The sequence below is a fragment of the Canis lupus genome, chromosome 3, assembly GCF_003254725.2.
Source record: "Canis lupus dingo isolate Sandy chromosome 3, ASM325472v2, whole genome shotgun sequence".
Classification (NCBI taxonomy): Eukaryota; Metazoa; Chordata; class Mammalia; order Carnivora; family Canidae; genus Canis; species Canis lupus.
Genome location: NC_064245.1, coordinates 3,577,160 through 3,592,934, shown reverse-complemented (window position 1 = coordinate 3,592,934; position 15,775 = coordinate 3,577,160). Strand labels below are relative to the sequence as shown.

At 34.3% G+C, this 15,775-nt stretch overlaps 1 protein-coding gene across 10 annotated transcripts in view; it reads right to left on the bottom strand.

The window, feature by feature from the left end:
* The window catches only part of FBXL17 (F-box and leucine rich repeat protein 17), a 495,829-nt gene that overhangs the window by 373,316 nt on the left and 106,738 nt on the right, over positions 1-15,775 (bottom strand). The gene's annotated exons all lie outside the window — the stretch shown is intronic.

Sequence of the window (15,775 nt, the reverse complement as noted above, 5' to 3'; positions counted from 1 at the left end):
ATCAGGAATAAAAGAAGGGCGACTACTACTAGCATCACCACTCATAAATGCAGTTCTAACAGTCAAAATAGAATAGAATAGAAAAGAAAATATTGTCAAGCTTGGAAAGAAAGGGAAAAATACCAGTATTAGTTTAAAATGATATAAATATCCACCTAGGAAAAAAAAAACCAACATTTTTTAAAGTTCCATATAAAAGAGTTCAGGAAGGTTGTCAGATAAATTAAAGAGTTCTTATCATTGAGTCTGTAAACTCTAATGGACCCGATCATTTGGATGGAAAAATAAATTACATTTTTGTATTCAGCAACCTTTATTTACTTTCCCCAACTTCTATTACATTTTACTATCACTTTCCACTACTTATCACTTACTTCTATTATGAATATAGACAACAAAATACAGTGGCTATTACCAACAGAAATTATGGTGGTTTCCATATCACGTGAATTCCAGTTGTTGCAGATATCTTGAAATAGCATTAATTTTCATTCCTATTTAAAAATTATCTATTTGGGATGTCTGGGTGGCTCAGCGGTTGAGCATCTGCCTTCAGCTCAGGGCCTGATCCCAGGATCCGGGATCGAGTCCCACATCAGGCTCCCTGCATGGAGCCTGCTTCTCCCTCTGCCTGTGTCTCTGCCTCTCTCTCTCATGATTAAATAAATAAATCTTTAAAAAAAATTATCTATTAGCCATATTATTTAATATGTTAAAAAGAATTAGTCATCTAAGTACTTTCAGGTATCTTTGTATTTCAACATTATCCTGAGAGAGTTACCAGTCTCTACCAGATTGCCATAGTGTTCCATGGCATTTAATCAATTCTTCAAAACCCATAATTAAGGAGAAATAGAAAATTATCTTCATTTGAACACACTACCCAATATGGAAAGAAATGTTCAGTATCTAATTAAAGTGTTTGTTTTAAAGAATCTCTACACCCTTTTTCAATTAACACATTCTTTTCAATTAACTCATTTGGTCCAAATTGAGTCAGAAAGACAGCAGGTACTCTTGTCCCAGTTTGGTCCCTATAATTTAAGAGCACCTAAGACATTCAATAGGTCTGGCGCTCCGTCCCAAATGATCAAAAGATAAGGGGAGAACCAGTGACAGAACTAAAATTATTTAAACTGGTAAAGAGAGAGAAGACAAAAGTATTCAGTCAAGTTTATGAATCATTACACAAAGTAAGGTAACAAGTTGGTCCCTGTCTCTATGCTAGTCCTTTGTTTCAATGTTTATAAATTTATAGGGATATAGAGGCTTAAAGTGAAAATGAAATGATTCCAATTCAAAATAAGTTCAAAGTTTCTGACACTTAAGTAAATTAGGAAGTACTCAAAAGATTTTCATCTAGAAGCCTTTCTAACTAGATCTTTATTTCTTAAGAGAAAAAAAGGTTCAAGGCTTAAAGGAAGATCAGATCAGCTCTCTAAGCTTTCCCAGCTTTACTGATCCATGACAATAACTTCAGTAGGACAAATCTACTAGTATGAAAATAGTAACTGTAACTCTTCAAATTTCAGTGAATGAAGAATAAACCAGTCAATTCTTTTCTTAAAAAAAAAAAAAAAAGATTCTATTTTTTTAAGTAATCTCTACACCCAGCATGGAGCTTGAACTCTTCATCTCTACATCCATCCTGGCTCTCAATCTTGAGATCAAGAGTCACATGCTCTACCATTTGAGCCAGCCAGGCATTCCAGGAGTCGATTATTTTTTACTTTCCTAGTTTACATTTCCTAATGCTATGTAATATTAGTAAACATAAAAATTTGTAGAGAATTATAATAGTTGAGAAATATATTTTCAACTTCTATTGACACTGGGGCAAGGTCAAAGCCGTGTTTCTTTTATCCATGATCCACAGATTAGCTCTATATTCAAAAACTATTAGATTAATTAATACTGTCTAGAACACAAAACTCTTTAGAAAAAGCAAAAGAATAATTTAGAATTTTTTTTAATCAACGATTTGCCTACATTAGAAAGATTTTTTCTGTTTTCATGTTTGGAGTCTTATTATTTCATTGCCCTTTTAGCTGCTTTGATGATACGACTAACCTAAGGCAGTAGTAGTTCCCGGATTTCTTGAAATACTGACTTATCATTCTACCTAATCAGGGAAAAGCACAAAACTATTGGTACTCATCTTCAGGAAAGAACTTTCACTTTGACATTTAGAGATCCTCATACAATTCTTAAATCTAGACAACTGTCCCATGTTCCTCACTATCTTGGCTCTCACCACTCAGTATCCAAAAATCATAAATCATATATAACCAATTAATTGAGATCACCTTGCTCTCATGTTTAAACGTGTTTAAACATGCTTAAACATACATGTTTAAATGACAGAAGCCAAAAGCCATTATAGCCAAAACTACTTACTTCTCAACTATTCCCATTTACTACATCTAAGGTATGTTCAACCTAATACCACTTTACAAAGACTTAATGAAAAAAAAAAATCAGCACATACTCAAAAGACTCTACTTGTGACTTCCCAAAGCTCAACTGCATTTTCTCAATGCCTGTATCATTTACAAGAGATAACTAAAGCAATCACTGTTCACTAGGCTCACGTATACAGGGACATGCTTACCTCCAGCAAGACTTACGGAACTTGTGCTATTATTAAATGTCTTAATAATCTCTGAAAAACAACACTCACTGTCCTAAAGTCAGGACCTATTTTCATTTTTATTTGACCGGCTTATTTTAAACCAGAGCACCTCAAACTTTAATGTGCATACACATCACATCTTGTTAAAATGCAGATTCTGATACAGTTGACTCTGATGTGGGGACCTGAGATCCTGTATTTCTAACAAACTTTAAAATGCCGTTGGTCCTCAAATCATACCTTGAATAGCAAGGTTCAAAACCGCAATTACATTTAACTTCTCAGAAATGCAATATACTTCTTTTCATATACAGAGATACTTAAACGTCCTTTGGCTTTCTCTTACACAGGTGAACTAATTCAAATTCCTTCCAGTTTCTAAATTTTAGAATGTGATAGAGTGAAATAGAATTGAGGCATAGATAAATGTAAGAATCTTTTCAAGACTTAAAAATAGAGGGAGCCTGGGTGGCTCAACAGTTAAGTGCTTCTGCCTTTGGCTCAGGTCGTGATCCTGGGGTCCTGGGATTGAGTCCCGCATTGGGCTCCCTGCAGGGAACCTGCTTCTCCCTCTGCCTGTGTCTCTGCCTCTCTCTTTGTCCCTCATGAATAAATAAATATTTAAAAAAAAAAAAAAAGACTTAAAAATAGGACACAAAATTTACTTGAAAGTTCACACTGTAGCTCTAAGTAAGGTGCAATTATTTACAGTAACTACATTACTAATTTTAATTTTTGAATAGTGGGAAATAATTTTTAACAACTCTAATGATTGAGAAATTTAGATTTATTCTATAGCATAAAAATTGCAACTACCTACCATTCCCACAAAAAATTTAAAAATTTTTTATAAATTTTACTATTAAAGATATTTAACATTATATTAGGAAAAAATTTTAACTAGCATTATATTTCCATGGTATTCCCATAACAAATATTACTAGAAACTATGTAGGGAATCATTTAAAAATCTAGTTGGCAGGGGATCCCTGGGTGGCGCAGCGGTTTGGCGCCTGCCTTTGGCCCAGGGCGCGATCCTGGAGACCCGGGATCGAATCCCACATCGGGCTCCCGGTGCATGGAGCCTGCTTCTCCCTCTGCCTATGTCTCTGCCTCTCTCTCTCTCTCTCTCTGTGACTATCATAAATAAATAAAAATTAAAAAATAAATAAATAAATAAATAAATAAAATAAAAATAAAAATCTAGTTGGCATTAGAGAACCAATTTCCCTAAATAAAAACAACTTAAGAAAAACTAATTCTATTATTCATACTTTGTATATTTGGCATTATGTTACATAATCTATCAAATAAGATGTGTTTACATCTAAATATCCAAAGTATTTGTAGAAAATTCTGCATAATGTGTACACCTAATCTTATTTTCTGAGTTGGTATGGACTTTAAGTTTGTTAAACAACACTTAAAAATATTTTCAAGGTGGCATTTGCAAGTTTGAAACCATATATTCTAAAATGTTTACCTCTACTGTTAGTCCAAAGTTTCTAAATTTATACACCAAATCTAAATGTCTGAGATTACCTTTTTCAACAGACTTCTCAGTTAACATGTAACAGAAAATCTAGCATTTCTGAAACAGCCATGCACAAAATTCTCCAAACATAATAAAAGCAATATTTCTAAGATATGCTTTAGAACACACTTATAAAACAGACCAAATTTTTGCTACTGGACTGAAAATCAAAAAACTCCACTATAAAATGATACACAACTACAGATTATTCAACTTCTAGTTTATACACAGATTAACAAATTTAAATATTTGGAAATTCTTGTTTATGTAAATTGTCAACACTTAAGATATGCATTATAAGATTCAAGGTGTTACTTAATCCTACCCCTACTAGTAGTAATGTAACCTTGGCAGTTATTATCTTTAGTTATTAATTTTCATTTCTGTAGCATGGCGAAAATTGCTTCCTTTGTCTATGGTTTATTCAACAAATATTTTGTGCCTATTTTGAGGCAGGCACTGTGCTGGAGTGAATAAGACCAACTATCCACCACAGCATTTGCAATCTAAACCAAAAGACAAACATAATATACTGGTAGATGGACAAGTAGATGAACAAAATATGTCCTATGAAGACATATGGATATGAAGATAAAAATGAGTAGGGTTGCTTTAATAGACCAGGTTAAATCAGGGAAGGCTTCCCTGAGGAAATAACATTTGAGTGGAGACCTACCTCTAGAATGTCACGAAAAACTAATGATCCCATTCTTTGTTTCAAATACATTTTCTAAATTTTATTATTTTAAAAACCCAACTTTCATTTATCCCTTATAAATAGGGATGGCATAAACAACTATATGCCAAAGATAACTCCCAACTAATTTTGGTTCTTAGTTTGATCACTGTTAACAAGGTACAAAGTTGGCTAAATTATTGTGTGTCCCAGGCATGTTCCACCCTCTGGCAGAGTTGGTAATGAGAAAGAAAAACTAGAGGTTTACGAGTAGGCGGCTGATGGGAGAAGAGTAAAATAAAGAGAATAAAGGCCTGGAGGATCCATAAACTGGATAAGCAGCTCATGAATAAACCATGAGTAAATGACATTTCTATTTTCATTTTATTCTAAAAAGGAAGCAATTTTAATGGAATGGGGAGTGTGTGTATGCACACATGCATATATGTACCATGGCTTTCATACCTAACTTCATCTAGCACTTTCCTTTTTTTACTTTCAAAGCATTTTATCTCAAAGTATAAGGTTTAAAGGCAAATCTGTAACTATGAAACGGCTTTGGTTCAACCTTATCAGAAAAGGACCAGAACTTTAGATTATATGAATTCTCATGTTTTTCTTCCGAGATGCATCAGCCACTTGGCACAATACTTCAGTCATTTCAGAAAGCCTGATTCTTCACTCCTTCCCTGATAAACTGTTCAATCAGAACTATGTTGAATTTATTTTTAAGTATCAAACTGAAAAGCTAGGATTTCAACCCCTAAAGAAATGACAGAGGGGATTCATTTTCTTTAAAGATACATAAACACAACTCAAAAGAGGTTGATATCAACTATTACTACATGTTAGAACTCTTTTTTATAGGTTTTTTAATTCAAGGAGTTTAATCAACTACATAATTATCTTGGAATACATTAATTCCTTAAACTGTTATGAAAGTTTCAACCTATAGCTTAGATGAGATCCATGATCAGAACAAAAGTACTGAAGTATCTCATGACAATCTAAGACTAGAATAATCTGAAGAAATTAATGAGAAGGACACACACAATATGGCTAACTCCATCAAGCTTAGTTAGTTATTGGATACAGATGAAGAAATCTGTGAATTCCTTCCTTTTTTAATGAAGAATTTCTTTTTGGGGGCTCAGTGGGTGGAGCACGCAACTCTTGATCTTGGGGTTGTGGGTTCAAGATCCATGATAGGTGTAGAGATTACTTTAAAATACAATCTTTTTAAAAAATTCTTTTTAAAAAGTTTTAGGTTCATAACAAATTGAGGGGAAAGTACAGATATTTCCCACATATCCCCTGCCCCTACACATGCACAAACTCTTCCCCATTATGAACATCCACCACTAGAGTGGTACATTTGTTAACAACTGATGACCAAAGTCCATAATATGGTTCACTTTTGGTGTTGTATATTCTATGGGTTTAGCCAATGTATAATGGCATGTATCCATAATTATGTCATATGGAGTATTTTCACTGTCAAAAATCCTCTGTGATCTACCTCTGTGTGTGCCTCCTCCCAACAAATTCCTTCATTCTTATTTTTTTTTAATGCAGGGTTACTTTATTGTTTTTAGTAATCTCTGCACCCAACATGGGGCTCCAACTCACAACCTTGAAATCAAGTCGCATGTTCTACTGCCTGAGCCAGCCAGGTGCTCTCATTTTTATTTATTTTTAATATGAGCACTGGCCCCACACAATCATAAGGCTGGTACACAGAAGAATTGTGATTCTCCACACCTGTAGCAATCTGAGGTGAGGCAAGAGGATGAAAATATTGGATCTCCTCCCCATCCTCTCTACCCCTCCTCTACCACCCAAAGGTCTTCCAAAAAAGAGGACTAATGCATTGCTTACCTTTGAATTTTCAACACCTAAGATAGTACTGCCATAAAATGACATTCAAAGAATAAAGAATGTCAGCTGAAATCGTTTAGAAGAGGTTTTTCCTACCAAGTTAATTTATTACTTGAAATACCAAATAAAACTTTGGTACTACCCTGAAATGCATTTCCCCCCTACTATTACTGCAACTATTAGTGTGAAGTAGTGTAGCTAGAGCCCCCTCAATGGGAGACTAGGGGGATCCTGACAAACCACCCCCCCCAAAAAAAAAGCAGCAGTAGTAAGTATCCGAAACTAAAAGGTTTCCTCATCAACTTTGACACTAGGTTTTCAAACGTGTAGATTGAAAGACATCAGAGAAGTAAACAGTCCCCAGTCATGTATAAGACGTCTATGGGAGGTAAAAAAAGAGAGATGCCTGTCATGTTACCACCTGAAGAACTGGATTCTTAAAAATAGCAAGCACTTCAGAATGAAAAGGGAGCCTTACCGACTGAGAAACTCTCGATGTCTGTAGACACCTTAAGAAGTGATGCATTTCTCTACACGCCAGTGATGGGCTGAAAAGAGGGTGCCTAACACATTTCCGAATGCAGCTAAGTCATACACTTAACAGCTTTAGATTTGTTGTTTGAAAAACCATAGTCCTAAGGAAATTTGTCTACTAAAACCAAAGAAACAGAAAATAATTTTTTTAATTTAAAAATTAAAATAAATAAAACCAAAGAAACAGAGCATTCATTAGCCATAAACCTTGAGAATAAATGCCATTTAAAATTTTTTTCTCAGGACAAAGTTTATATAAAGTTCTATGTTAACAAATTTTTATTAAGTTATTTCTACCATATCCCCTTTTAATATTATCAGAAGAATATCACTTAAGGATGAAGAATAATAGATTGCCGAAATTCCCCCAAAAAAGCCTCATTTTTGGTAAATATCTTTCTCTGTCTCCTCTCCCTCTCCCCTGGTGTGCACATCATTTACACCCCTTCCTAACATTACATCCAAGTGAAAAGTAGAAATGATGAAGACAAATAATTTGGTGATAGATGTAAAAAAAAAAAAAAAGGAAAGAAAAAGGATAGCAACAGGAAAGAATACAGTCAATGAAAATCAATACCTAATAACTAAGTAAATCATGATAGAAATCATAACACCTGATAGGATCACTGTCCCTAGTGTGAACCACTGAAACCAACCGCTAAAATCGGAGCTTGCTTCCCTTTCTGTCGAAGGCCTCTCTTCTCTAACAATTCTACAAATGTCCAAGTCACATCACATGTGGCCGCTGCTTCTCCTCCCACTCTCTACCCAGTATCTGACTGTGATGAGAAAAGAAAGCTACAGGCTCAAGAGAGCGGAGAGCGTTCATCAATTCATTTACATTTATTCATCACAGCTTTATTAAGGACCTTCTAAATCCCAAACCCAAGCTCAGCCAGAAAAGGATCACTGCTGAGGAAAAGAACATTGAAGAGGGGCAAGGTTGCTCCAAACCCAAGAGGTACTCCATGATGTAAGTCTGGACTCTCTTAGACTTTTTCTGTTCTTTCTCTACCTAATTCAGTAACCTGGTAGGGAGGAGAAAACACGCACACGTGCGCGCGCACACACACATGCTGCTCATGCTGACCCTTGAACAGCATGGCTTTGAACTGCACAGGTCCACTTCAATGTGGGTTTTTTTCTGATAAACACAATGTAGTATCATATATGTATTTTCTCTTCCTTATGATTTTAATAACATGTTTTCTCCAGTTTACTTTTAGAATGCAGTACCTAACACATATAGCATACAAAATATGTTAGCCAACTGTTAACAGGTAGGGCTTCCAGTCAACAGTAGGCTATTAGTTGTTATGTTTTGAGGGGATATGTTATACATGGATTTTCAATTGCACAGAGGGTTGGTGCCCCTAGCCCCTGTGATTTTCAAAGGTCAACTGTATATGTACCACATTTTCTTTGACCATTCAGCCACCGATGGACACTTAGGTTGCTTCCAACTCTTAGTTATTGTAAATAATGCTGCAAAGAACATGAGGATTGCATATATCTTTTCGAGTTAGCATTTTCATTTCCTGCAGATAAATATCCAGAAGTGAAATTGCTAGATCATATGGTAGTTCTATTTTTAATTTCTTAAGAACCTCCACACTGGCTATACCAATTCCCAACAACATCCTCACCAATACCTGTTCTCCCTTCTTTTTGATAACAGTCATTCTAGCAGGTGTGACAGATAGCTCATTGTGGTTTTGATTTGTACTCCCCCAGTGACTAGTGATTTTGATCACCTTTTCATGAAACTGCTGGTCATCTGTACATCTTCTTTAGAAAAACGTCTATTCAGATCCTCTGCCCATTTTTAATCTGTTATTTTGCTATAGATTTCTATGAGTTCTTTACATATTTTGGATATTAACCCCTTATCAGATATAGGATTTGCAAATATTTTCTCCCAATCAGTAGGCTGCCTTTTCATTTTGTCGATGGTTTCCTTTGCTATATAGAAGTTTTTAGTTTGATGTAGTCCCACTTATTTTTGCTTTTGTTGCCTTTTACTTTTAGTATCAAATTCAAAAAATCGTTGCCAAGACTGATGTCAAGGAACTTTAGCACCTATGTTTACTTCTAGGAGTTTTATGGTTTTAGATCATACTTTCAAGTCATTAATTCATTTTGAGTTCATTTTTGTGTATGGTGCAAGGGAGGGCTCCAGTTTTATTCTTTTGCGTGTGGCTGTCCAATTTTCCCAATATCACTATTTAAGAAACTATCCTTTTCTCATTGTATATTCTCAGGTCCTTTATCATGAACTAATTGACCATGTATGTGGGGTTTATTTCTGGGCTCTCTATTCTGTTCTATTAACCTCTCTGTTTCTATGTCAATACCATACTGTTTTGATTACCATGGTTTTTAATATAGTTTGAAATCAAGAGATGTGGTCCTCCAACTTTGTTCTCTTTTTTCAAGACACACTTATTACCTTATTTAACTCAAAACAGAACCACAAATGTAGGTACTTTCAGAATCCTTTTTTTTTTTTTTTTTTTTTAAGTAGGCTCCCTACCCAGAGTGGAGCCTAACTCAGGGCTTGAACTCACAACCCTGAGATCAAGACCTGAGCTGAAATCAAGAGTCAGATGCTTAACCAGCTGAGCCACCCAGGTGCCCTGTGTACTACAATATCCTAATTAAGGATATTGGAAAACTGAGGAGCAAAGAGGTTAAATAACTACTTAAGTCCACACAAGGAAAGGGACTGACTCACAAAGTTCAGGTCTATGCAACCCCAAAACCAGAGCTCTTTAACTATGTGAACACTCCCTCCACAAATAACTATCATTTCACTCAGAATTCTAGATAGACAGCTATACAGACAGAGAGACAGAATTTAATGACCTTTAAGAATACTTACCATGAATGCTGGATGAAATGCAAATGTGTTAACTTACAAAGTAGATGACAAGAATATTTCCTTCACAAACTACAGTGATAGTTCTAGCTGACTGAGGTAGTGCTTCTGACACAAGACTCCAATATACCATTTGGTCAAATGAACTAAGTCAGGTTTTTGTTTTGTTTTTTTGTTTGGGGCAGGGTGGGGGTATGTAGTAATTTAAATCAAAATAGTTACATGAAATCATTTAAAAAATTTTTAAGCCACAATTTTTACCTTCTAATAGTCTTGGCCTATTCTGACTTATACCAGGTGTATTTTCATTGGAATATAAAATAATAACCATGCCTCCCTTCTACCTACCACTACTGCCATTGAAGAGATGAATCATTTCCTTATCTTTGCTCTCATACAGGAGAAGTGGAGAAGAAGAATGAAATTAAACATCTTTGAAGCACTATTTTGTGTCAAGGACTTTAAGGGCCCTATAAAAACTATGAGATTAATCCTCACAATCAACCACACATGGGTAAGGTAAGATTATTTCCCATTCTGCAGTAAAAAAGAAAAAGACTTATTCCTCTTGATTAGATCATCCATCCAGTAAAAGAGCCTAAATTTGAACCCAAAACTACCTCTAAAGCTTTCACAAGTTCTAATCTAACTCAGCAGCCTCCCCATGAGGACTAACTGGATCCCAGAACTAATTGGATGGGGAATCTAAGTAGAACGGAATTTATATACTGCCTGTAGACTTCCTCTTCGAGATAATCAAAAGAAAACAATCTGAAGAGTTAACATAAAATTGTTAACACTATATTAAAACTTGAAAGCAAGTAACAATAAAGTAAATGTGATCCAATATTAAATTATCCTTTAGGTGTATTTCTTAGCCAGACACTTGAGGAAACTATCACTATCACTGGAGAGAAAATAACTTTTCTAATTCCAAGAATGAAATAAAATGCTTAATGAATTAGCTGAATGTTTTTTCATGTTTCCCAATCTGTTAAAACCTTGTATTTCACTAATTCAAGTCCACAGAACTTAGGAATTGGACATAGTAATTTACTTTATTTAAAATACTAGAAATGCGTTGTTAGAATACGAAAACATTACTTTCAGAGAAGCTATCAAATGACCTTGATGATCTACACAACATTCATTATAGACTGGTAAACATTTGTGAAAATCCTTGCTGTGATGATTGATTGCATTTTTCCTTGCTTCAGTTACCTCAAACTAAATTGCCTGTCATTAAAATGATGACTTCTGTCAATGTAGTTCCCTAATCCTTCCTCGGTTCTTTCTAGCAATGACAACCTTAGAATAATATACTGTAAATCTTTATGGATCAATAATGTTCAGTATAAAACACTGCAATCTACCACCAAGATTTTTATCCCCCTATTTATAATGATGTCTGACAAGCTAACTAACAGTAAAATTTCTTACTAAGGAAAAAAAAAAAGACATCTAACAAACAAGTCAAATACAATACTATAAACAGCATATGCCAATCTAAACAAGTTAAGAATTTTAAGTGAAACTCAATGTTGGCAAAATGCTTTTATCCTAAAGTAGTTAATGACTGAGATGTCATTTGCAGACTACTCAAGAAAAAAATTATAATTCAGGCCCTTACTTAGACATTTTGAAATGATTTATGGGAGGTTATTTATGTGAAAAGCCTTCTCTGCAATGTCAGAAACAGAAAACTTCCACTTAAAAACCATAAAAGATAAGGCAACAAGCATACTCTGGTTAATTTTCTTTCCATAGGCAATTATAAAAGACATTTTTTTCCCATTTAACCTATATTTAGATTGTTCTTGGACATCTTTATATGGAAATTAGATTATAATTGCCTTTAAACACTACAATTTAGATGTTTTCATTTAAACCAAGAATTATTTAAAGTAAATGCCATTATATCAATGAAAACAGAGCCATGACACTCTTTACAACTGACATTACCTCCTTTATATAAGGAGTTGTATTAACCATGCTTTCTCTAAATCTCCATGTGTTTCATCATTTGTTAAATTCAACCTGAAATCTTTGACAATAGTAAACTGTAGGGGAAAAGTTTCAACAAGCTAACAGTTCACCATATTTTTCCCAAATTATTTAACTACAAAATAAGAATTCATTTTTGCTATTGGGTAGTTAGAAAAAAATATCAGATTTTATTGCAGTTAGAGAAAAATTAACTCCAAATCAACACATCACTTTAAATTCTCCAGAGGGATAGAATGTAACCTCCATGCATTCTTTCTCAAAAAACTATTAGAGGAATTAAAATTGAAGAATTAAAGCAAAACGGAAATAGAGAAAACAGGAAAAATAGGGATCTAACAAAGAAAAGCGACAAAACAAATATAAATTGAAGTAAGAGTGCTTATCAGGGCTCCAAAAGGAACATCTCTAAGAAAAAAACAACAATAACACTAATTATGTTATTGGTTTGTCATACTGAAAAGAATTTATAGTTTGGTTAGAGTTTAAGGCAACAATTAGAAATTGGTAAAATGAAAACTAAGCAAATGAGGGGACGTTATTAACTTATGTTCATACGAGAAAAAAGTGAACAGTACTTTACATAGCTCTGTTTTAAGTGTTTACATAGTCATAATAATGTGATGTAAATACACTAGAAAATAGGAAGAAGACAAAAGAAAAGAAAATGGTGAGGGGAAAAGAGAGGAAATGGTAAATCATGGTCTTCCACAGTAGAAAGACATTATTTAATTAAAACTGAAAGGTCAAAAAATGGTAGTATGGATGGGGAGAGCAGATAAAGAAGTAAATAAAAGGGGAAAAACAACAACAGAAAGTTGAAAGCAGTTGTCCTTGAGAAACGGACTAAGCACGGAGAGGGAGGTATCCATTTTCATTCTAAGCCTGACATACTTTGACTTTTTAAACTATGTATGTTTAACGCTTCTAAAACTTTTTAGATTAATTGGATGAAATAAAGCTATGTGAATCAATGCTGGTAAAATCTCAAAAGAATACTGGTCAAAAAGAAAAAAAAAGAAAATTTTAGACTGTTAATTTCTCTATTAATATCATTTATACCAAGTTTAAAAACAGAAAACCAAAACAGAGGGGGAAGAGTGTATATAGCCTTTGTTAGATAAACAGGAACCCCTCTACTTACAAACAATACATGGTGGACAAATGACTTACCAGCTCTTTGCCTGGGTTTTCTCATGTACAAAATAAGGACAATTATAATATTTATGATTATGACTATGTTATTTTGTGAGATAATGCAGTGACGTGCTTGATACATAGCATATTCTTGATAAATGTGTTACTCATCTTACTAATCTTTTTTCTTCACTTTTCAGTTTTTCCATCATGAATATATAAATTTGTATTTGAAATTATTTTTCTAAAATATTCAGAAGTTCATTAAATTAAGAAGTGGCTTTTATTATTATTATTAGCCTATTAGTTGATGTCAGAAAAACAGCTCAGCCTCAATTTTCCTCACGTTGTGCTGATCCCACAGAGAAATGAACACTAAAGAATTCTTGAAGGGGTGCCCTAACCTCCTCTTCTAATTTTATCCATTAAATAGACATAACCACCCAGTAGGTTCAAGAAATAAATAAGAAGGTACGGGAATACAAAGATGCAAAATACATGGTTTTTACACTCACCTAGCTTACTATAATCAGAGTAGGAAAGCACAGAGGCAGAAATGCAGCATGATGCGATATGTATGTCATGGCTTTGAAGTCAAGCAGTCCAGGGTTCTAATCCTGATTTTATAATCTTAAACTCCAAGTTTCAATTTCCTACGTAAAAATTTGGGTAACAGTAATTGCCTTGCAGAGTTGCCTAAAGATCAAGAATAATATCCTTAAAGCAACTACCACAGGATATACACTTTTTTTAGTTTTTATGGAGAGAGAATGTGAGCCCGAGCGGGGGTGGAGGGCTGTGCAGTAGAGAAAGAGAGAGAAAAAGAATCCCAAGCAGGCTCCATGCCCAGCTCAGAGCCCCTACGGAGCTAGATCTCACAACCCCAAGGTCACAATCTGAGCCAAAATCAAGAGCCAGATACTTAACCAACAGAGCCACCCAAGCATCCCACAGTAGATGCTCGGTATTTGTTAACTCTTGGTCCTATGAGGATTATTGTCAAAGAGGCATACATTCTGAAAGGGAAAAGTAGAGGGAAATGCTTTCTATAAGTTGGTTGTAAAATGTTCACAAAAAGATAAAATAAATGCCCTACAAATTCTTAATGAGAGAACTTACTTTCAGATAAGAAAAATACTTTTTCTGGAAACCCTGGCACTTTAAACACCATGTTCCAAGGATCCTAAGACACATTTTCATGTTTTAACATCTCTGAAACAATATACCCAGCAATGATGATATGTCAGTTTAACTGGCAACTTTTTCTTAGCAGTACATAAAATAATAATGCACCTTAGATTCAGTCAAGTACAGTCTATTGGGATGTAGGGCTTGTGTAGAAAGTGGAAATACCAAGGCATAGTACTGCAACTGTCAGCATGATGCTGGCATATACACTTTGGGTTGGCTGGTGTGTAGTTGTATACAACGAGGAGTTAGGAAAAAACTGAAAAGGCAGATTGTTCCTGCCTTTTAGTTTGTTTGCCTGTACAATTAATTTACTAGTTAATCTACTATTGTTTTATATGGCGAGGAAGAAATTTGTAGGAGCCCACCCAAAACTGTTTGGTTCTCCTTGTCCCTTACTCTTCTATGTCAATTTTAAAATCAGACTGTCTGATGCTGTTAAAAAACACAAGTTGAGATTTTGATCAGAATTATATTGAACTTTATGGTTTCATTTTGGGAGAATTTCTATTCTTATGTTTTCCTATTCAAAGGCATAGTTTCTCTCTCCATTCATTTGTCTCTTACATCTTTCAATAAATTTGTTCAATTTTTTCCACAGAAGTCTTGCACATCTTTTACTGAATTTAGTCCCTGGTATTTATTTTTGGGGTTATTATAAATGGTGTTTAAATTGTGTTCTGTAAGATGATGGAATATTCAGGAATCTCAAATATATATGGCAATACATTTAATCTTGCCTTTCTGTATGTTTATAATATCACAATTTAAAAATTAACAAAAATATTTCCATGACACCGACTATTGAAACTTCAAAAGGCCAAATGTAAAATTCATAACTCATGTGCAATTTCACTTCAAATAATTAAAGCATAGATTTAAATTGTCCTGGAAATAACACAGCATCCAAAACCCATACTCATGTACAATATATGATACATATAAACTGTTGGACTATTAAATATTGGACCAGGTCTATTTCTGCAGCCTTGAAATAAATGAGTGGTAATAGCATCAAAATAATTATTCCTCTCACTATAGTGATCTTATTCCATCAACTCTCAATTTCCCACACCAACTGAGAAAAACACTGATGCATATGACAAAAAAAAACCACAGATAATGCACCCAGGTGAGTTGAATGTACATTAAAAAGTTAGACATCCTCTAAATTTGTATGTATCCAGAACAGCTGGGTCATTATCTGCTCTCCTTTCCCTTAAGACAAATTCATTGATCACATGAGACAGCTGATGGCAGACAACTGAAATTTACTGGCAGTAGAAACAAATCCCAGTTTCCTTAAAATTCAAA